This window comes from Rosa rugosa, chromosome 6 (genome assembly GCF_958449725.1).
Source record: "Rosa rugosa chromosome 6, drRosRugo1.1, whole genome shotgun sequence".
Lineage (NCBI taxonomy): Eukaryota > Viridiplantae > Streptophyta > Magnoliopsida > Rosales > Rosaceae > Rosa > Rosa rugosa.
Genome location: NC_084825.1, coordinates 12,308,849 through 12,333,357, shown reverse-complemented (window position 1 = coordinate 12,333,357; position 24,509 = coordinate 12,308,849). Strand labels below are relative to the sequence as shown.

At 37.5% G+C, this 24,509-nt stretch overlaps 1 long non-coding RNA gene across 1 annotated transcript; it reads right to left on the bottom strand.

The window, feature by feature from the left end:
• Nucleotides 1-1,326: 1,326 nt before the first annotated feature.
• LOC133717876 (uncharacterized) lies at nucleotides 1,327-5,116 on the bottom strand. The gene is made up of 3 exons (XR_009849998.1): nucleotides 4,527-5,116; nucleotides 3,896-3,972; nucleotides 1,327-3,113 (listed from the first exon to the last, which is right to left on the bottom strand). It is a non-coding gene; the product is annotated as an uncharacterized LOC133717876 (long non-coding RNA).
• Nucleotides 5,117-24,509: the final 19,393 nt, after the last annotated feature.

Sequence of the window (24,509 nt, the reverse complement as noted above, 5' to 3'; positions counted from 1 at the left end):
TCTTTTCCTCCAAATCTTCAATCCTTCTTTCTCAGATCTTTTCTTCCATTTGAAGATTCGATCTCATCTTTCCTCTGAGAATCTCAGATCTCCAATCACCAGTTCAACAACTCCAATCCTTCTAACAAAATCTCCCTCAAACACTAAACCATGTATTCCTCGATTTCCACATCCTCTCACCCCATGACCCAAGAGCCACGAACTCTGCAACTAATGGAGCTCCAAACCCCGCAACAAATGGAACCACAACAACAGCAACCAACAGAGGAGGGAGGAAACACCCAAGCAGCTGGAAGTAGTGCCAACATGGATTTCTGGCGAAGCCGTACCAGGTGGATTCCTACTCCAGAACAAATAAGAATCCTCAAGGATCTTTACTATGTCAAGGGATTTAAGTGCCCAACTACAGAGCAGATTCACGAGATCTGTCTCCAGCTGAACCAGTATGGGTATGTTGAGGGTAAGAACATTTACTTTTGGTTCCAGAACGTCAGGGCTCGAGAGAAGCAGATGAATAGGTGTAATCAGGCTGCTCCAGTGCCCATGGGAACTAGTTCTCTTGGTACTGGTAGATCCATTGATCTCAATTTTGGGTCCACTGGTTCTACTGGTGCTAGTGGATCCATCGACATCAATTTTGGGCCAGCTGGTGGATCCATTGACATCAATTTTGGGTCCACTAGTTCTACTGATGATGGTAGATCCATTGATCTCAACTTTGGTTCCACCTATTCTACTGGTAATGAAGGATTTCTTGATTTAAATTTTGTTTCATATTCTTCCTCACACTTCAACACTAATACCAGTCCAACTCTTTTGGCACAACAGGAGGACAAACATCCCTGCAACAACGAGGAGGAGATCACCAGGAGGTTCAAACTCTTCCTCTGTTCCCCGTGCACGGCGAGGACGTCTTTGGTAACCTGAAGACTACTTCCGAGGAAGGTAGTGCACATGATTACTATTTCGGTGGCTCAGGCGGTTACAACCGTGGATCTCCAGTTTCTCTTGAGCTCAGCCTCAACCCATCCGGAGCTGCTGACTAGGCTTAGTACAGCATAGTCCTCGTTTTCCTTTTTCTTTTTTTTCTTTTTTTTTTTTTTTTTTTTTGTAATATAAACTCAATAAGATGGTGTGCATGTTTTCTTTCCTGTTTGTTTAACCAACAACAACACCAAGGATCGAACCTTGGTCACCCAATACTATTTTCAAAACCATAAACAACTCTACTGCACACATCTTTCATAATGATGCAATAAAAACAATCACTCAAAAAAAATCCAACAATCAATTAAGTCGCATCGAGGTCTAGCTAGTATCCTCTGAGTCAAACCAAACACAACAATTTCATCGATAGGATTAGGGATTTATAAAGCTAAACACATCCTGAGTTAGCTAGGAAAAACCCACGTTTTTAGAGTTACTCTTACAACTCTTATAGAATCTCGATAATTCCATCTATCAATTGCTTCAACAAAAACTCACCACAATTCAATCCCTAACATTTAGCGATTCAGAAATCAAATCAAACTCCATATCACATAGTAATTCACTTGAACCACTATGGATACCTAACAAAATCACTAAAATCAATATCCGAAATTGCGTTTAACTATAACACCTAAAATCAATCACCAAAGGCACACACTCTCATCCAACATCATTCACAAGAACTGATTCTAACTCTCCCAATTAATTACACCAAAATCAACTCCATTGCAAAACTTTAAGTGTCCCGCCTACTTAAACTTAAAACACACAACAACTTCAAATTCACTGCAGCCCATCTCCATACTACGATCCAAAACTTAAGAAAACTAGTTCACCACACAAAGGCCACAAAATTCAATTTCATTCACTTGAACAAAACTATATTCACAAGTCACGGTCAGGTCATCAACCCATGGTGTTCAAATGAATAAATTTCAAATCCAGTTTTCCTTGTGAATCGTAACGTATCGTTCCAAAATGATGCAAGCAACATCAACCACGTATATAAGACACATCTCGCGAACTCAATTCAAATTCAGAATCACCAAAACTACTACTAATTCCAATTCTACCAACAATCTTGATTCTGAAGGAATTATAGTACTCAACGACAACCCAAAACAATGGTCTCTCCTCTCTAACCATCGAGCACAAAATAAAATTCTTGTCTCGCACCTTAAACCCTGCTTAACAACTTACAAGCACAAGGAAGAAGTAACCGCAATAATTCCTTCCCTAACCGCAACACTACTCACAACTCCACATGAGTCAAGAATCTATTCAAGAACATTAGTATATCCAACTTAAAAAGGCAAAATTACCATCGATTAATACTCGTATCCACATTACAGACGAGCATAGGTCCAGACCATGCCTTCAACCAAACACTTCAACAATCAAAAGAACCTCATTTCCATAAAACAATCCTCGTTGACTTAACAGAGTTGAATCAAGAGGTTCCTATTCCTCAAGGATTGTAACTCGCGGCCACTGAACTTATTCTCATACGAACCTACAAGACAACTGTAAGGTTCTAAGTACAACCCCTTCGAATATCCATCACCTAAGGAGTATAGTATGCTTGGCTAATACTTGTATAACACTTAAAACACAGTATAAGTCAAATACAAATTCATATTAACCAAGTCAATACTATAGGGAATGTATTCACGTTCCCTAAACGACCTAGCGGCCTAAACAACTCCCAACACTCACGCATACCCAATGACTTAGCCAATACCAAAGAGCACACGATGGGGATCCGCTGCAGACGGGCCATCACTCGGAAGGTATTGACACATCACCAAATATGCACCTTACGCTCTGATACCAAACTGTCACGCCCCGAATTTTAAATAATAAATTCAAATCCGAAACATGAATTAAACCACTTAATTAAATAAACGTTCTGAATTTTTTTCTCAATATAATCTCACCACAAGGTACACAAACTCCAAATCTCGAAACCTCGAGTTCATTATTACAATTCACTCTCACAAGCAATATTGTAAAGCTCTAAATGAGCATAACACACCTCACAACTTACAATTGCTGTAAAACTCTAACAATTGCTCTAACCGCACGATCACCGTCCTGGTTCTCCCGTCCTGTAGGATTACCCGCTACACAATTTGAATAGTGTACCGGGAGTTGCAACAACACAAAACCCGGTAAGCTTTTTACAGCCAGTATGAGTAAACAAGAAAGAATTGTTGATTTATTTCCTTACAATTATTATAACTCAACACGATCACCATAAAAGGAAGGATACTCTTGAGGCTCTCTTTTAAGAACTCATTCTTAAAAGACTCAAGTATCCTCAACACTTCTCACATAAGACCCCTCACAGTCTCAAGTAACCTCAACATTACCCTCACATCACTACTCAACAATTGGCAGACAGACTCATTATATATATATAGACCCTTATGAGTTACTCTCAATTTCCCTCATAAGGTTACCACATATATATAGACACTTATGAGTTACTCTCAATTTCACTCATAAGGTCACTCCACATTTGGCAGACAGACTAGAGCTCTAACTGAACGTAACCACTCGTCCGGCCACAGACGTGATTACGATTTAATACTATTAATAACCACCAGCCCGGTACGAGAGCGTGATTCACTAATAGATGCCATGGTCACCTCGTGACCTAGTGATCTCCACAGATCACAACAATTTATTGTTCCTCAACAATAAAACTCAACACCTCTCACAATATATTGTTTCTCAACAATAACTCAACACAACTCCAACAATACATATTATTTCACGTAATAATATATATACAGACATTCACACAGGAATGTCTAATACACCAACAATAGTTCATATGATTGCAAAATAAAGCAATTAAATATATTGGGTTCGTAATATGAACCACGTGAGGTTTACTCACCTCTAATTCCCGTTGCGTCTTCTAAACAGCTCAACAACGATTTTACGAATCGTCCGCCAAATCAATCCGCCAATCACCTAATCAAATGTGACTTGAATTTAGCTAACAATTCCAAAACATACTTAAACGACAATCCAACGGTCGGATTCTAACTTATATAAAAATCCGACGGACGGATTCTCACGAATCGCCTCCCGAATCACTGTTTTGCAATTATACGAAGATCCAACGGTCGGATCTTCGCCCATGACCACACAAGGTCATTGGGACAGTCATACGATCAACATATCAAAACTACAAGTCCATCAGACGGTCCGATCTTCACAGATCATTAATCGAACAATCGAAATCGTTCGAAATCGTAAAATTCATAACTAAATCATACGATATCCGAAAATTGCGTATAATATATCGAAATGATCGTATTGAAATATAGAATCTAAAAATGCACAGAAACTATATTTTTGACCCCCGGAGTTGGCCGGAAAGGGCCGCCGGAGTTAGTGGCAGAGCCGCCGCCGACCACCGCCAATGGTGTCGGGGCCGGGCTGCTCCTCTTCATCTCATCAAGCCCAACCACTTTCCTAACTAGCATGAAGTCTAAAAATGACCGGAAGTGGTCGAAAATTACCTCAAGAAGAAAGAGGCCGAAATCGCCCAAAATCGCTCAAATCTGAAATTCGTCTTCCTCGGGTTGAATCGAGATGTGAAACTTGGTGAGTTTATAGAGCATGGCAAGGCGAACAAAGCCCAGTTGGTCTCCCCTCCTACCTTTGCCGGAGTTGGCTGGAATTTGAAGAAATGCATGAAAAATGGTCTGACCTTCTTTGCTTCGATTCGTTGTCTATGGTGAATGATAGGATGCAAGACATATATGAATGGAAAGCTGGTTTCAAGGCGAAGAGATTGATATCAATTTCATGGCCATAGGTGGCCGGATGAAGTCGTGGCGACGCCGTGAAGCCAAGGCAGCGAGGAGGAGAAAAATCTGGAAATTTTCGGGTTTCCTTATTGAGAAATCTGATTTTTTGTATTTATAGAAAATTCTCAATTTTCAAATATTCATAACTTATTCATACGAACTCCAAATAATGCGTTCCACATGTCCACGAACTCGTATCGACGAGCTCTACAACTTTCATGAAGGAAGTTTTCCCAAATTTTGAACGTATAAAAAGTCAACTTTGTTGACCCCCTAAAAACGTTCGTTTTCGAAAATAAAATCGTTCGAACTAATTCCACAACTTTTCCAAGCTTCGTACTCGCTCCTACTATCGTGAAATCATTTCTAAAAATCCACAGAATTTAATTTGGATTTTTCGGGGTATTACAAATCAGACAAAATCCAATTTTTACAGGTGTCCTAACCCTAATAAATGGGACATGTGTGAATAGTGCAACTTTTCCCAAAGTTCACCTTTTGTTGACACGTTCCTTGCTAGGGACATTCAGAAGCAAAGATTTCAAACCAAGACTTTCTTTTCAACATGCATAAAGCAAGTGATTGTGACCGATGGTGACCTTACAAAGATGACTACACCAAGATGCATGAATTCATGCAAGAGAAAATCACGACCAAGTCTTCAAAGCCTGACAGGTTCAGCAGAATCTTATCTTGACGAATCTCCTCAAGTCCATTAGAAATCAAATTACTTTCCAGCTATATTATTGTAATAGTATTGTAAAACGGCTATAAAAGCCCATCAAAGGTAACAATGTAGACATAGTTCGGATGAACTGAAAATAGTTTTGTTTTAGAGTTTCTTTGAGGTTTTAGAGAGTTCAAAAGAGTTGAAAAAGAGAGTTAGTCTGAGAGTTGCATAGTAACCTGCATACTTGCTCTCATCAAGATCTTGTATTCAAATACTTTCATTAATCAAAGTTGTTCTTCAACTGCTAGGTTTTAGAGTTTATTAGTGTTGAAACTTGAAGAACAACTTTGATTGATGAAAGTATTTGAATACAAGATCTTGATGAGAGCAAGTATGCAGGTTACTATGCAACTCTCAGACTAACTCTCTTTTTCAACTCTTTTGAACTCTCTAAAACCTCAAAGAAACTCTAAGACAAAACTCTTTTCAGTTCTTCCAAACTCTGCCTACATTGTTACATTTGATGGGCTTTTATAGCCGTTTTACAATACTGTTACAATAATACAGCTGGAAAGTAATTTGATTTCTGATGGACTTGAGGAGATACGTCAAGATAAGATTCTGCCGAACCTGTCAGGCTTTGAAGACTTGGACGTGATTTTCTCTTGCATGAATTCATGCATCTTGGTGTAGTCATCTTTGTAAGGTCACCATCGGTCACCATCACTTTCTTTATGCATGTTGAAAAGAAAGTCTTGGTTTGAAATCTTGGCTTCTGAATGTCCCTAGCAAGGAACGTGTCAACAAAAGGTGAACTTTGGGAAAGGTTGCACTATTCACACATGTCCCATTTATTAGGGTTAGGACACCTGTAAAAATTGGATTTTGTCTGATTGATGGAGATCTGATTTGGTTTTTGTCCGATTGGAGATCTTTTGATAGAATCTTACTATTTGAGGGACAACTGTTCGACTAAAAATCGCCGAGCACAAAAGCATAAGGGTCATGATTTGCGAAATGAGATTGGACCTCATCCGTGATGTCATTGTCATCATTTCCATTGTCACTTTGAGATATTTGAGATAACACTTGTTTGAGCTTTAGGGCATACTCGTGAGGAGAAGAGATGCCTGCTAGCTGACTTTGAATCTTGGACTTTTGCAACAGGAATTGGCTTTGCTCTTGACTTTGAATTACTGATCCTTGTTTCCAATATTGGGGATGATTTTTGAACCATTGGAGGAGGGACTCTTCCGAGAATTTCTCAACTGTGAAGCCATCCCACCACTTTTGTTTGAATCTTCTGGTTAGAGTCATTGCTTGGTCTTGATTTGGTGGAGATACAATTATATCCCACGAGAGGATCCATGCAATATTTTGGAAGGCATAAAAAGTAAAAATTGCATCAAAGGGTTTGATGACAGAGATGTCACAATTTTCTTGAAAAAAATTGAACAAACTTTTCATTTGTGGAGGCAAAATAATTTCAGTTGCACCGAAGAACTGCCACCAGGATTTGAACCACGAAGGAAATTTTGGACGGAAATTCTTGCAAAAGAAAATAAACCAGGAATGTTGCCTGCTTTTATTTTGAAGATAAAAAAACATTTGTCCAGGCATCCACATAATCCCAGTAAGTATAATGTTGGGGAATAAAATCTTGAGAAAACCTTTTAGGAGTCATTGGATGTTGATTTCAATCATCGAATGTTAAGATTTGACAAATTTGGATTTTTGAATGAGAAATTTGGCCACTTTCTTTGTCTTGGTTATGGGTTATTGTAATTGAGTTTGTATCAACCAAGATAAACTCATAAAATCTTTGGCCTTTGTTTGGATCATTGGTAACAAAATAATGGGGGTAAGTTGTTTTTCTGAGAATTTGATAAGGCTCAGTATCATAGATTTCTGGATCAATAACAAGAATGGTTTTAGTTTCAGGTTTGATAAAATACAGGCTTTTAAAAGGTTTTTGCTGGTTTGAAAACTTTGTTTGACTTGAAGATGGTAAAGCAGGAGATTTTGGCTGAATAAATTTTTGAGCAAAAGTTTGAGATTGCTCTGCTAAGGGAGTGAAACAGTTCCTGACATGAACTAATTGTCCTGCAACATTAATAGTATTTGGACTGGAAACCAGTCTGCTTTGCTGTGGCTTTGCGGGAGTCATTGCATAGGATTCTTTTGATGTTGGTTGGGTTTTTTCACTCATCTTCCCTGTAAAAATTCTCTTGTGAGGAAATCTGGAAGGGAATTGCTCTCTCCTTTGATGAATGCAATGTCAAAATCAAAGACTGAAAGTATTGCTTGCCATCTTGCAAAAATCTGTTTGGAGGCAAGGTTTTGAACATCTTTTTCTAAGACTGATTTTGCTGCTTTGCAATCAATACGAAGTAAAAATCTTTTGTTTAGAAGATCATCTTGAAACTTTGTGATACATAGCACTATAGCTAAAATTTCTTTTTTGATAATACTGTAATTTTGTTTTGCTCGGTTCCACAATCCTGAGGTAAATCTGACTAATTGCTCAGGTTGATCATCTGCTAATTTTTGTTTTAATATTCCACCATATCCGATGTCAGACGCATCTGTCTCGACTATCTTAAAGGATTCTGGGTATGGTAGCCCTAGACATGGTAGAGTTTTGACATAGGCTTTGACTTCTCTAAGTATTTGAGTATGGGCATCTGTCCATGCTGGAGGGGTTTTCTTTAATCTTTGATAGAGAGGCTTGCACAAAACTGTTAGTTTTTCATAGAAGTCAGAGATATAATTGAGACATCCTAAGAATCTTTGTAATTGAGTTTTGTCTTTAATTTCATCAAGAAATATATCAGCAAACTCTATTGCTCTAGACATTGGGACTATAGTTCCTTGTTTGATATTGTGTCCTAAGAATCTAATCTCTGTTTGAAATAATATAATAACATATATATATATATATATATATATATATATATATATATATATATATATATATATATATATATGTTATATTAGGCAATAACTTTACCTTTGCCTACTATCCTATTCTTATTGACCTTACATAGCCTTTAATGTCAACAATGAAATTAATGAAAGAATTCACAAAATTTCATTCCTACCACAACATAAATATAAGTGTCATCAAAGTTTCGCGCCAAGCCAACGTGGTCACCAAGACGAAGAAATAACAGAACTCGAACTCACCAAACCAGACCTTACCAAAAAAGAGTTTGGTAAAACAAAACTTCAAGTACTCAGCAAAACACACTGGGTATATAAAATCTTGGAAGAAAATTTTAGTGAAGATCCATTAAAACTTTGGTCAAAAAGTCCAAGGTATTGTACTCTTAAACTTAGAAATCCTGAAGTAATAATAAGGGTCAAACCAATGATCTATACTAGATAGGATATCAATGAATTTGATATTCAAATAAAAGTATTAAAAAAAAAGCATCTCATAGAAGAAACTATGAGTCCACACTCTACTCCTGCATTTATGGCAAGAAACCATGCAGAAATTAAAAGAGGAAAAGCGCGTATGGTAATCAACTATAAACATTTAAATGAACAATTAGAATTAGATGGATACTTCATCCCTCAAAAAGATGTTTTAATCAATCAAACTAAAGGTGCTAAAATCTTTAGTAAATTTGATTGTAAATCAGGATTTTGGCAACTAAAACTAACAGAGGAGTCAAAACCATTGACTGCCTTGAGTACTCCATGTGGACACTACCACTGGAATGTTATGCCTTTTGGGTTAAACATAGCCCCTCAGGTATTTCAAAGATGGATGGACAGTATCTTTAAAGACCTTAAAGATTTCTGTGTTGTCTATATAGATGATACCTTAATTTTCTCTAAAACCAGATAAAATCATAAGAAACATCTTCAAATTCTCTATAGTAAATTCCAAAAATATGGGATTATACTATCACCCAAGAAAATAGATATAGAACAAGAATCTATAGATTTTATTGGAATAACTCTAAACCATTCAGGAATAAAGCTTCAAGAGCATATAATCTCTAACTTTATAGACTATTCTGAAGAATTAACTAATAAAAAACAGTTACAGAGTTTATTAGGAATTTTAAATTATGGAAGAAGTTTTATTAAAGGTTTATCTTAAAATGAGATCCCTTTAATAGAAAAATTAAAGAAGAATAAGGAGTTCTGTTGGACAGAAAAGGACAAAAGAATATTACAACAAACTAAACAGGATTTAAACAAAATCCCTAAATTTTATTTCTCAAAATCTGGAGATAAACTAATCTTAGAAATAGATGCTTCAGATAACTGTTGGGGATGTGTATTAAAAGCAATCCCTGCAGAAAAATGGGAAGAAAAGAATCCTCCCATGAATGAAAATTCAATAAGGGTTAGGAAACAACCTATTCTAAAAAAACTTCAAAAAGAAGAATTAAGATGTGGATATAATTCTGGCAAATTCAAACCTAATGAGATTAAGTACATAATCTTTGAAAATGAGTTCTTAGCAATAAAACTTGCTTTAAAAAAATTTCATATTTATTTAGCTCCAGAAAATTTCATTATCAGAACTGATAACTAGGCAGTTCGTGATTTTCTTATTAATAAATTTTTAGAAGGAAGAAGATTTAAATGGTATAATTATATTGCAATGTATACTTTTGAGGTAGAACATCTCAAGAGTTCTGATAATTTTCTTGTTGATTATTTGAGCTGGTATGGATAAAGGTAAGGAAATAGTAGATCCATCCAATACAGGGTGAGTAACTATTGCTAAAAAGGAACAATTTCAAAGTTCTTCTAGTTCCTCTTTACAAAGGCCAAACCAGCCTCAACAAAGACAATTTTAGCCTTATTTTCATAATAAAGCTAAACTAGCTTATGTCTGCTATGTTGTCTTTGAAGGATTCCAAACAGGCATCTTTCACTCTTGAGCAGAATGATGTGCTTTGATAAAAAGATATCATGGAGCACTATGGAAAGGTTTTAGTAATGTTGATATTGCTGCATTAGAATTTCAAAAGTATGTTGCAGCAAAGGTAAAATGTCAACTGCAAAAAACACAAGACATTTCAGCCCAATCATCTCAATCAGAGGTGAAAGATTTTTATAATCCAGGCCTCCCTGGAGAAATTTATAATTCAGTAAATGGAGTATGGAAAACCCATATTTCAGGAATCAAGAAAGATTTCAGAGTGCAGCTAACCCAGCTGTCAACTCAAGTCTCATATTTAATAGCACAACTAGATGCTGAGAAAGTTAAAAATTACAAGTTCAAACATGCCAGTCTCCAAGTATTAAAACAAATAAATTGGAGCGAAGAGTTTACACTAGAGAAAATAACCAGTTTTCTCCAGTTGTCTAAACTTTTGGATGATATTATTTATCCAACATTTGAACAAATCAAAGGATCTATCTTTTTGAAAAAGCAAAAAGTCATCTTCCTGGACATATTTTTGCAGATATTTATAGCAAAATTCATGATCATGAGCAAGTAATTCAAGACCTGTTTATGGAATATACAAAATCACTGAATATTAAAGATTTTGGCATCCCAAAGCTCAGTTTTATCATAAATCATGATGACTGGGAACTCGCAGCCATTGAATGGAGAATAGTTAACCAAATTATTTTCCAAAATTTAAATTTTGATGAAATTAATTTTTTTTCCTCAATTTATCAAAACAATGGTGTATCATGTAGCAAAAAGCTACAAACTCTCCAAGTATTTAACCTTCAGCATTGTAAGTACTATCGGATGGAGATAAAAAGAAAAGTTCTTCCAACTATACTAGATATGGTTGTTGATAGAGACGGAGGACCATCAAGTTAATCAAGCTATGGTCCCAAATGAAGAAGTCAATAGGGTAATCATCACCCTATATTTAGAACAATACACAATCAGGTGTGGAGATCAACTGAAGCAAGTCGCAAAGGAAGTCGGATAAAGAAATCTACTTAAGCTGATAGATGGGAGAAGAATTTTTGCCACATATATGGCAAGCAGTTATCAGCCAACCCTTGAACAACAAAAGAAGGCAGAAGACCTGTTGGCTACCATGGCCACAGATGTCACTCAACTGGACATCCTAGTAATAACGGCACATGAAATTAAAGAATTAGCATATTTGCAGTGCCCAGAAGAACCCAATTCTTGCTCAAAACAGAGTTTAGGATTAGATGACGTGGGCTATCACAATCTGGACAACGCTATGGAAGCATAGTGGGCCCACACAACACTACCGACAGAAACGACAACAAGATAAAAAGGCTACAGTCGCTTTGAAGCCGGTAGGGGTTTGTAGATATTGTATAGGTGTCACTTTAACCTAACTATGGTTATTGACTTCATAAATTATAACCTTAGTTAGGTTATTTTTGTTAATTAGAGTTACTTTTTGTAAACTAGAGTTAATTCTTAAGTGTATATATAGGACTCATTTTGTAAGAAGTGGATCATCGATCCCTTCACATTCCTAACTTCCCTTGTAGTGAATACTCTCCTGTAAAAAATAAAAAAAATCAAATCCAGTTATATTAATAAAAGTTTCCCCTTTCTGCTATTGGGTCCTCTACTCAAAGACACTAGAAGCAAATTCGGGCAGAGGATTTCAACTTTCCCTGCAGAACTAGCCCAGGAAGGATCGCTCGTCAACACATTGACCATAAGATAAAACTGAGGGTTTGAAAACCTGATTCCTGAAGAGAACACGGTGGCAGTCAGAATTGTCATCTCTGTAACTTCTCATGCAATAGAGGGAAGAAAGAAAGAGAATTTATTACTACCAAACACCGCCGTGGAGGGAGGACCTGGCAGGCCATCGTTGCTAAGAACGGAAACCACGCCATGGAATCGAGAGCTCCAAATGGGCCATTTTTGGTAAGCATAACTGTAGTAAAAATACTCATGATTACTATGATAATTTCCAACGTAGTGGCGACTGGGTTTCCGAGTCTTGCGGGGGTTGCGGTTGATCGGGGGGTAGGGATGGCTATATTTTTTGGAGCGAACTCTAGGCGATCGAACGTTGGATCTCTTTAGGTATCCAACTCACATTCGCCTAACTTATAGAAAGCTAGCAATGCTGAGCGAAGAAGATACCCTCACCACGCCATCTCATCCCTGCGATCCAAACCGTATTGGCGTGATAGTGTTACGCTCAGCAGTCTCGTCAATGACGGAGTGCGCATCATTTTTTTTCCGAGTTTCAGAATACGGTTAACCAAATCAAAATTTTGTTTTTCACTAGAAAAAGTTAGAGAAATTTTTAGAGAATAATAAGTGCGACTTAGATAAGTTGGGGCTTAATCCATTTCCATCTCCAAAAGCCCAAACCTCTTCCTCATTGCCAAGCCCACAATAAACGTTGGTTTTGCTAAACTCTCGCCCAGATCACGAAATTACTTTTTGTGCCCCAGTAAGTTTGGGAAGAATCCACTACAATCAAAAGATTTGTCTCGTATTGTGAATTGGAAGAGTGGTGGCAATGTCAAGTACAGATTAGTAAGATTACCAGGACCGCTCGCCCGTTGTCTGATCCCAGCCCTCCAGTGCTGAAAAAAGACATACAACAGTTTTCTGATGATGAGAATGCAACCTTCATTAGGCATCTGCGACGTTGAAGGTATTGAATTTGTTAAGTGTGAAGGTTGATCTAAATCTGTCATATTTTAGGTCCAGTCTGAGATGGAAGAAGTGACAAGAGGATCCTGAAGTCCGTAAGAAGAGAACTATGTTGTGTTGAAGGGATATCTATATGATTCGATCGATTGCGTAAAGCCATGGATCTTAAGAATTGGAGGACATGTTGCTGGCTGCCCGGGAGGGAGACCCCAAGTGGCGGCAGTGCTTTAGGCTGTGCTTTCTCTAAACTCCTAGCTCACAACGGAATCAAGTTTGGCCTCGTGTAGCCATATAGATCCATAAGGCTCAAGCCTTTATAGACCCAGGTTCAAAGCTGGAACCTCTGCCGAATAAGGCAGGAAGCTTTCAAATTTCTAATCAAATGTTTTCGAAGCTCGATCGGTCTGCATTTAGGTGTGCACATGTCAGCTCGTCCCTTCTACAGCGATACGCGTCCTTCCGGTGGGCCCCGGTTCCCAGATTGGGGCTAAGCCGGCGCGAAGCCTCCTGCGAGACCACCACCCCATATAATGAACTGGAAATTTTTTACAAAGGAGACTAACTACAAGGGAGGCTTTGAATGTGAAGGGATCAATGATCCATTTCTTACAAAGTGAGTCTATATATACATTTGAAAACTAACTCTAGTTTACAAAAAGTAACTCTGGTTAACTAACTATGGTTATAAAAAATATCCTAATTAGGGATACAATTTATCAAGTCACCAACTATGGTTAGGTTAAAGTGACACATAATACAATCTACAAATTTCGATAACTGTCTACAAATATCTATGAACTCTACCGCCTTCGAATCGATTGTAGACTTTTTATCCATTGTCTTTTCTGCCAGTATTGTTGTGTGGGCCCACTATGCTTCCATAGCATTTTCTAGATTGTGATCGATAACTCACGCCATCTAATCCTAATCTCTAATTTAAGCTGGAATTAGCTTCTTCTGGGCACTGTAAATATGCTAATTCTTCAATCTCATGTGTCGTCATGACTGGGATGCCCAGTTAAGTGACATATGTGGCTAGTGTAGCCAACAGATATTCTGCCTCCTTCTGCTGTTCAGGAGTCGGCTTATAACTGCTTGTCATATGTGTGGCAAAAATTCTTCTCCCATCTGTCAGCTTAAGCAGATTACTTTGTCTGACTTCTTCTGCAACTTGTTTTAGTTGGATTCCACACTTGATTGTGTATTGTTCTAAATTTAGGGTGCTGATTACCCTATTGACTTCATTTGGAACCATAGCTTGATTAACTTGATGGTCCTCCGTCTCCGTCAGCAACCATATTTGGTATGGTTGGAAGAACTTCTCTCTCTCTCTCTCTCTCTCTCTCTCTCTCTCTCTCTCTCTCTCTCTCTCTCTCTCTCTCTCTCTCTCTCTCTCTCTCTCTAGCCAATTCAGCTTACAATGCTGAATGTTAAGTATTTGGAGAGTCTATAGCTTTTTGCTACGTGACAACCCATGGTTTTAATAAACTAAGAAAAAAATTTTATTTCATCAGAATTTAAATTTTGGAAAATAATTTGGTTAACTATTCCCCATTCAATAGCTGAGAGTTCCCAGTCATCATGGTTTATGATGAAACTATGTTTTGGAATGCCAAAATCTTTAACATTCAATGATTCTGAATATTCCATAAATAGGTCTTGAATTACCTGCTCATGATCATGAATTTTGCTATAAATATCTGAAAAGATATGTCCAGGTAAATGACTTTTTGCTTTTTCAAAAAGACAGATAATTTTAATTTGTTCAAAAGTTGGATCAATAATATCATCCAACAATTCAGACAACTGGAGAAAACTGGTTATTTTCTCTAGTGTAAACTCTTCGCTCCAATTTATTTGTTTTAATACTTGGAGACTAACATGTTTAAATTTGTAATTTTTAACTTTCCCAGCATCTAATGGCACGTTTACTTACTTGGAATGGAAAATAATCATGAATCGAAGACAAGTGGAATGAGAGAAGAAAGGAATCGGTATTGATTCCGGAGGAATGATTCCTAAACCCATCTCCCCCCTTCGTAATCGAATTCCTGAGTATTCAGGAATCGATTCCTGATAAATAGGTGGGACCTACACCAATTCCCATTCCTTCATGTGTTAGTAAACACAAGAATTCTTTTACCTGGAATCATTCCGATTCCTTTATGTGTTAGTAAACACAGGGGTATTTTTATTCCGTAATCATTCCATTCCATTCCAAGTAAGTAAACGTGCCCTAATTGTGCTACCAGATCTGAGACTTGGGTTGACAGCTGGGTTAGCTACACTCTGAAATCTTTTTTTATTCTGAAAATATGGACTTCCCATACTCCGTTTACTGAATTATAAATTTCTCCAGGAAGGCCTGGATTATAAAAATCTTTTACCTCGGATTGAGATGTCTTGTGTTTTTTGCACTTGACATCTTACCTTTGCTGCAACATACTTTTGGTATTCTGATGCAGCAATATCAACAATACTAAAACCCTTCAAAAGTGCTCCATGATATCTGTTTATCGAAGCACAGCATTCTGCCCTAGTATGAAAGATACTTGTTTGGAATCCTTCAAATACAACATAACAGACATAAGATGGTTTAGCTTTAGTCTGAAAAATAAGGCTGAAATGGCCTTTGTTGAGGCTGGGTTGAACTTTGTAAAGAAGAACTGGAAGAACTTTGAGATGATGCCTTTTTAACAATAATTACCCATCATGTGTTAGATGGATCTACTATTTTCTTGCCTTTATCCATACCTGCTCAAATAGTGATCAGCAAGAAAATTATTAGAACTCTTGAGATATTCTACCTCAAAAGTATACATTGCAATATAATTATACCATTTTAATCTTCTTCCTTCTAGAATATTTCTTTTATTTATAAGAAAATCACGAACTGCCTGATTATTAGTTCTAACAATGAAATTTTCAGGAGCTAAATAAATATGAAATCTTTTTAAAGCAAGTTTTATTGCTAGAAGTTCTTTTTCAAAGATTATATATTTAATCTCATTTGGTTTGAATATTTTTTTTTGAATATAAATTGATATCATTAGAATCCATTGCCTGCATTCAGCCAATGGCTAGAGTCTAGCTACACTTACAAAAAGATAGCCGGCAAGAAAATCTGGAAACCCTAATCTAAGCTAAGCAAACTCATTACAAGTCGATAATAAGCTTGCTATAACTAGTGAACTTATAGACAAAGAAACTCCAACGTCTTCTAGGGCAAAATCATATTCTAACCTCCTATTAACCAATCACGCAATTATGGTACCAATAGAAAGCCACTTCCTAGCCAACAAATAGGAGCAACTCCTTATCTATAAGCCGCTTGAACGCCAATCTTATTTCAGATAATTACCAACTCCTGTAGAAGTTATGATCCGAAACGATTGGTCTTGGACCATACAATGACCCAAATGCCCAAGAAGGCCCACCACTTAGACCAGGCCCACCCTCATCACTAAGTGACAAGTGAGGGGTGGCAAGGCACCCTCCTTACAAGCCCATAAAATAGGGCCCAACAACCCGGATTTGAGCCAAGGCCTAAAGACCCCAGCCCAAACCCGAGTAAACTAGGCAGAAGCCCTAGGCCGCGCCATCGCCATCACCATCACCAAATTGTCCGGCGGCCAACCTTGCCAGCAGTTTATCAAGCGTTGAAAACTTGCAAGTAAATCTGCTGCCTTTGTAAGCGCAGATCAACACCTCAATCCAAGTCCAAAATCGATCGAAGTTAAGAACAAAACCAATCACCAGCACACCAATCGGAATCAAGACCGCGTCCTCGCTGCACCGACAGTGGATGCAACGCCGCCAGCAGCTTGGAGACGACCACTGCAACAGATCGATGTCAAACCCCTTCGAGCGCTCTATCAAATGTGAACCGGCGACAACCCAAGTCGATCCTCCGATACCCGCGACGACGTGAGCTCGCCGCACTAGATCCGTCGGTCTGGCAAGGTCTGCCGCCGCACTCTCATTTGGTTTGAATTTACTAGAATTATATCTACATATTAATTCTTCTTTTTGAAGTTTTTTGGGAATAGTTTCCTAACCCTTATTGAATTTTCATTCATGGGAAGATTCTTTTCTTCCCATTTTTCTGCAGGGATTGCTTTTAATACACATCACCAACAATCATCAGAAGCATCTGTTTCGAAGATTAATTTATCTCCAGATTTTGGGAAACAAACTTCAGGGATTTGGTTTAAATCCTGTTTAATTTGTTATAATATTCTTTTGTCTTTTTCTGTCAAACAGAATTCCTTATTTTTCTCTAATTTTTCCACTAAAGGGATCTCTTTTCGAGATAAACCTTTAATAAAGTTTCTTCCATAGTTTAAAATTCCTAACAAACTCTGCAACTGTTTTTTATCAGTTAATTCCTCAGGAAAGTCTCTTACTTTAGAGACTATATGTTCTTGGAGCTTTATTCCTGAATGGTTTAAAGCTATTCCAAAAAAATCTATAGATTATTGTTCTATGTCTATTTTCTTGGGTGATGGTATAATCCCATGTTTTTGGAATTTACTACAGAGAATTGAAGATGTTTCTTATGATCTTCTCTGTTTTTAGAGAAAATTAAGACATCATCTATATAGACAACACAGAATTCTTTAAGGTCTTTAAAGGTACTGTCCATCCATCTTCGAAATACTTGAGAGGCTATGTTGAACCCAAAAGGCATAACATTCCACTCCTCTGCTAGTTTTAGTTGCCAAAATCCTGATTTAAAATCAAATTTACTAAAGATTTTAGCACTTTTAGTTTGATTTTTTTTTTTCTTTTTTTTTTTAAAAAAAACCCCACCCCATTCCCACCCTTGATGGGGCTCGAACTCCTGACCTCTTATATATGAGACCAAAGCCTTACTCCTGACCTCTTAGTTTGATTGAGTAAGACATTTTTCGCGAGATAAAATATCCATTGAATTCTAGATGTTCATTTAAACGCTTATAGTTGATTACCATACGCGCTTTTCCTTTTTTAATTTCGGCATGGTTCCTTACCATAAATGCAGGACTAGAGTGTGGACTCATAGTTTCTTCAATGAGATGCTTTTCTTTTAATTCTTTTATTTGAATATCAAATTCATTGATATCTTGCCTAGTATAGATCATTGGTTTGCCCCTTATTATTACTTCAGAATTTCTAAGTTTAAGAGCACAGTACCTTGGACTTTTTTTTACTAAAGTTTTAAGGGATCTTCACTAAAATTTTCTTCTAAGATTTTATACACCCAGTGTTTTTCACCGAGTACTTGAAGATTTGACTTATCAAATTCTTTTTTGGTAAGGTCTGTTTTAGTGAGTTTGAGTTCAGTTATTTCTTGGTCTTGGTCTCCACGCTGGCTTGGCACGAAACCTTTATGACAACTTATACTTATGTTGTGGTAGGAATGGAATTTTGTGAATTCCATCATTAATTCCATTGTTGACATTAAGGGCTACGTACTTTATGTTTATAAGAATAGGTTTAATAGACAAAAGTAAAGTTATTGCCTAATAGTTAATCACCATTCATTTCGGGAAAAGCTATAATTTTTAGTATGATGTATTTAACACCATTTAACCATAGTGCTAGTTTTTTATCGTTATGTTAAATCTTTATATCTTTTCCTTTTATACTTGTGACATTAATGGGGCGTTTCATTAATGTCCATTTTTCTGGTGGTAGAGCATTAGGTCGGCATGCACAGACTGTTTCTGCTATTCCAACTGTTTCTGCTATTAACGAACAAAGAATATATGGTTTATAGTCAGCAAACTTAAATTCTCCTGAGACATAGGTATATCTCTTTTTGCCTTGGCTAGGGTAAAAAAGAATATCTTCATTCCCGGTTTGAATGTAATACATTTCAAAAAAAATTATTATCTCATTATTTATTTTCATTTCTTTCTTTTTCCTTTTCATAATTTGTTCCTGGCATAATCAGGATTTGCACTTGTTTTACTGCAATTGCTTCTTCTTCTTCTTTTTCCTTTTCTAAGTCACTATTCATGACTATAGGGGGTTCAGTTTCTTGTAAACCTAACTTTTGTGGAAATTCTAGTTCCCACTTTTGACTTTGAGCTCTCTTATATCTATAGTAAAGGTTTTTTTTTCAGATGATTGAAATTCTATAGTAGCTGGTTTGCTACTACTAGGACTTTCTCCTACAAAGTTATTACATAACCATTCTTTTGGTACTTCTAAGTCTTTCCAATGTAATAGTGTTGGTTGTATTTCGGTGTCGAATGGTCTTGGTTCAAACAATTTGACTATATTTTTATCTAATTCTTTTAAAGATGTTTGAGGGAGCCTATTTAGTCCATGTATTATTCTCCATTGGATTGCTAAATCCTCGAAATTTTTAGGCAATTATTTTTTTCCTCCATTTTTCTATTCTCTTTTTATCAAACAACGGGATTTCCATTGTTCCTTGTTCAGTACATTGAGTTGTGATGTTTCCACTCAATTGCTCATATATTCTATGAGAAAATATTTGAAATCTATAATTTTATAAATGACATTGAGCTGTCATTACATAACCCAAAGCATAAAAAATGCAGACGTTACATTTGCGATGAAGAAAGACACTATGCTCCAGAATGTCTTAAAAAAAGGGGAAAATATCTAAAAGATGGTAAAAATAGTTGTAGAAAACAACCTAGAAATACTGTTAGGTGAAGAAATTTCTGACGATGAAGACATTCTCTATGAGCTAGAAACAGAAAGTGATAGCTCAGATGAAGAAGAATGCATCTTTATGCTAAAAGAGCATATTAAAGATAGTTCTGAGGAAGAACTTCAGAATATAAAATTAAAAGATGTTATTGGAAGAAATAAGGTTTTCTAATGAACAGCTACAAAATTTAGAAAAAGTTAAATATTATATAAATAAAGAAGTCATTTATAAAAATTATAGATTTCAAATATTTTCTCATAGAATATTTGAGCAATTCAATGGAAACACCACAGCTCAATGTACTGAAGAAGGAACGATGGAAATCTCGTTGTTTGATAAAAAGAGAATAGAAAGATGGAGGAAAAAAATATTTAGATATGTTCATATTGGTCTAATCCAGATCACTATAACTGCATTATTTAGGCATGTAATACCCCGAAAAATCCAAATTAAATTCCGTTGTTTTTTAGAAATGATTTCACGATATTTTATTGGCGTGCTTTTGGGGATGAATTGTTTTGAGTGATGCATCTCTATTGTTGTGTAGAATAGTGCATGCTTAAGTTTTACTATAGAGATTTACCGTGATGCTAATTGAGTAGCGAAATGCTTTGTGGGAATGTTTACTGTGCTTGTATGCCAGTACAGAGTGATGATCTAAGTGAAGATCTATGTGATGATCTATGTGAGGATCTATGAGATGATCCATGTGACGATTTTGTGTATGTGATGTGGAGTGTTGTTGAGCAGTTGTTTTGTGAATTTACATTGTGATGAAAGGATTTAGTGGCCATAGGAATGTATTTTTATACAAGGGGCTGTGGCTTTGTAGATTTCTACAGATTTGGAAAAGATGGAGATTCTATGGTTAGGTCAACCTTAATCGAGAGGAATTGACTTACGCTCAAATTTCGGGACGAAATTTCTTTAAGGAGGGTAGAATGTAATACCCCGAAAAATCCAAATTAAATTCCGTTGTTTTTTAGAAATGATTTCACGATAGTGGGAGCGAGTACGAGGCTTGGAGAAGTGGTGGAATTAGTTTGAACGATTTTATTTCGAAATCGTACGTATTTAGGAGCGTCTCAAAAATTGACTTTTTATACGTATGGAATTTCGGAAAACTTCCTTCATGAAAGTTGTAGAGCTCGTTGATACGATCTCGTGCATATGTGGAACGTAATATTCGGAGTTCGTATGATTAAGTTATGAATATTTGAAAATTGGGAATTTTCTATAAATAGGAAAAATATCTGATTTTTTTCATTAAGGACGAAAAAAATCTGATTTTTGCGGAATAGTCCCCCCCTCTCTCTCTCTCTCTCGCGCAAAACCCTCCCACCCTTGCCGACCCGCCGACCCGACCCGACGCCAGCGGCGCCGTCGCTCGTCCTCCGGCCACGACCCGGCCCTCCCCGAGGTCGCCTCGAGCCGTCCAGCCGCTCCCTGCCACCGCCTTGCCCCGCCGCTGCCCCCAGATGGAGATCGAAGACACCCCAGCCATGCAAACCCGACCCGGCCGGAAATCCCCGATTCCGGCGTTGCATGGGCCGATCGTTCCCATTTTCGTGATCTCCTCTTCCCCCTGATCATCCCCATGTAAGCCTTTCATCACGATTTTGTGTATAGAACGCTAGATCATGGTTTGACTTTTTCGACGTCCCTGATTTAATCTGAAATCTGATCGGACGCACAGGATTAATCCGACTTCCAAGCTTGATCTAGGACGATCTAGGCCAAACCAGACTTAGCTCCAGGTATGGAAGTCGATCACCCTTTCATTTTGAACCAGTTTGTAGTTGGTCACTTTGCCATCTGAGGTGGTTGACCGGCGTTGACCGCCGCGCTGACCGCCCACTGACCACCGCTTGTGGCAGCGCATTCGACCATATTTTGAATTTTTATTATCTAGGCTATGTTCTACGCATCCATACGAGCGTTTTGATATATTACAAGGTTAGGTTAGAAAAAGTTGATGGATTTACGTTTTTACGTTACTATTTAACGTTTTTACGTTTTATCTTAAGTTTACGATCTGCGAAGATCTGACCATCGGTTTTACTTCAAATTTAGATATGTTGATCGTATGACTGTCCCGATGACTTTGTGTGGTCATGGGCGAAGATCCGACCGTTGGATCTTCGTATAATTGTGAAATAGTGATTCGGTAAGCGATTCGTGAGAATCTAACCGTCGGATTTTCGTATAATTTTGAGGAGATGTTTGTTAGAGTGATTCAAGAAGATCTGACCGTTGGATCTTCGTGATAATTTTGGAGGATGATCCTAAGGGCGATCCGTGGGGATCCGACCGTTGGATCATCATATAAATTCGATCCGACCGTTGGATCATCATATAAATTCGATCTGACCGTTGGATCATCATTAAATTAGAATCCGACCGTTGGATTTCCGTATATGTGTGATTCATGAATGATTGCTAAGTTAAGATCGTATCTGATTAGGTGATTGACGAATCGAGTTGGTGGACGATTCAGATGGATATGTGGCTTTTAGAAGACGCAGCTGGAATTGGAGGTGAGTAAACCTCACGTGGTTCATATTACGAACCCAATATATTTAATTGCTTTATTTTGCAATCATATGAACTATTGTTGGTGTATTAGACATTCCTGTGTGAATGTCTGTATATATATTATTACGTGAAATAATATGTATTGTTGGAGTTGTGTTGAGTTTATTGTTGAGAAACAATATATTGTGAGGGGTATTGAGTTTATTGTTGAGAAACAATATATTGTGAGGGGTATTGAGTTTATTGTTGTGAAACAATATATTGTGAGGGGTATTGAGTTTATTGTTGAGAAACAATATATTGTGAGGGGTATTGAGTTTATTGTTGTGAAACAATATATTGAGAGAGATGTTGAGTTTTATTGTTGAGGAACAATAAATTGTTGTGATCTGTGGAGATCAATAGGTCACGGGGTGACCATGGCATACTATCAGCGAACCACGCTCTCGCGCCGGGTAGGTGGAACTGAATAGTATTAAATCGTGAACCACGCTCTCGCGCCGGGTAGGTGGAAACGATCAGTTAGAGCTCTAGTCTGTCTGCCAAATATTGAGTGACCTTATGGGGGAAATTGAGAGTAACTCATAAGTGTCTATATATATATATATGAGAGTGAGAAAGTAACGTGGGTTTGTGGTGGTCTTGTAATTTAATAAATCAACAGTTCTTTCTTATTTACTCATACTAGCTGTCAAAAGCTTACCGGGTTTTGTGTTGTTGCAACTCCCGGTACACTATTCAAATTGTGTAGCGGGTAATCCTACAGGACAGGAGAACCAGGACGGTGATCGTGCGGTTAGAGCAATTGTTAGAGTTTTACAGCAATTGTACGTTGTGAGGTGTGTTATGCTCATTTGAGCTTTACAATATTGCTTGTGAGAGTGAATTGTAATAATGAACTCGAAGTTTCGAGATTTGGATTTTGTAATTGTAATTATTCATGTTTCGGATTTGAATTTATTATTCAAAATTCGGGGCGTGACAAGGCAAGATTTGGATACACCAATACTTGCTGTAGTTTTTGATAAAAGACTGAATAATCCACTTCAGTCAATGATTGGAGGAATCCAATCTAACCTTGTAAATAGAATAGTTTGGTTTAACATCAAACCAAATTACATTCTATCCATAACAATTTAACTTAAAAATTTAAGGACTAAATACTGTTTAGTCCTTGAGCTTTTAACCATAAAACACTTCAGTCCCTGACCATCTAATTTCACACATTTAGTCCCTGTACTTCAAAATTTCGGACCAAAGGTCATTGCCGTCTAAAACCTCCGTTAAGTCGTAGCGAAATGTCTATTATGCCCTCAGTTCTTTTTTTTAATTAATTAATTATTTTATTTTTTTGAAAAATGAATTTTTTTTCTCCCTTTCTTTCTTTCTGTTTGTTTCTTCATGTATTCGATTCCTCTTTCCTCAGATCTCTCTCTCTCTCTCTCTCTCTCTCTCTCTCTCTCTCTCTCTCTCTCTCTCTCTCTCTCTCTCTCTCCTGGTTCTCAGAAAAGGGAAAAGCAGCTTCCCTTCTCCATCTTCCAACCCAACACGGCTAAGAAATTTCAATCCCCAATCTCCAAATTTCCCTCAAAATTAAGCCAAAGCAGTGAAAGCCCAATTCATTTCAGGGATGAGGCTGAATTGGGGTGAGTCGATTTGGTGGAGTCGGGTGACTCAAAGCCTCAAACAATCTCTCGATTGGTGAGTCGAGTTGGTTTCTTTGGGTAATGATGCTCTATGTTTCAGGAGGAGAGATAGAGAAGAAGAGATAAGCCATGGCAAGAGTTGCTCTGGAACAGAGCAAAAGAAGGGCCGAAACTGGTTGCCAGAGTTGAATTCAATTCGATCTTTCGTGGCTTTGATGATAGACAATTGTGGTGAAGGGTGGGTCGGTGACAATTACGGCGACGGAGGGACAGGATTTGATCTTGTTTTTGGGGAGCTGGGTTTTGGGCAGCGGTGCAGTGGCGTTGGTGATGGCGGTGGGGATTGGGGCATGGATTTGGAGGCGGTAGTGAGGAGGGTGAGTAGGAAATTTCTTGGTTTGGCTCTAGAGCATGAAAATGCTCACATTGAAGATGGCAGGTGACGCCGTTTCGGACAGCATGGTCTCCTAGTCCTCCAAGCAAAGTCCGCCTCAACTTCCGCCCCCCAATCCGGTCACGGCCTCCAGACCCCCGCTAGGAATCGACTGAAGCATGCCCACTCATCCTTGCTGTT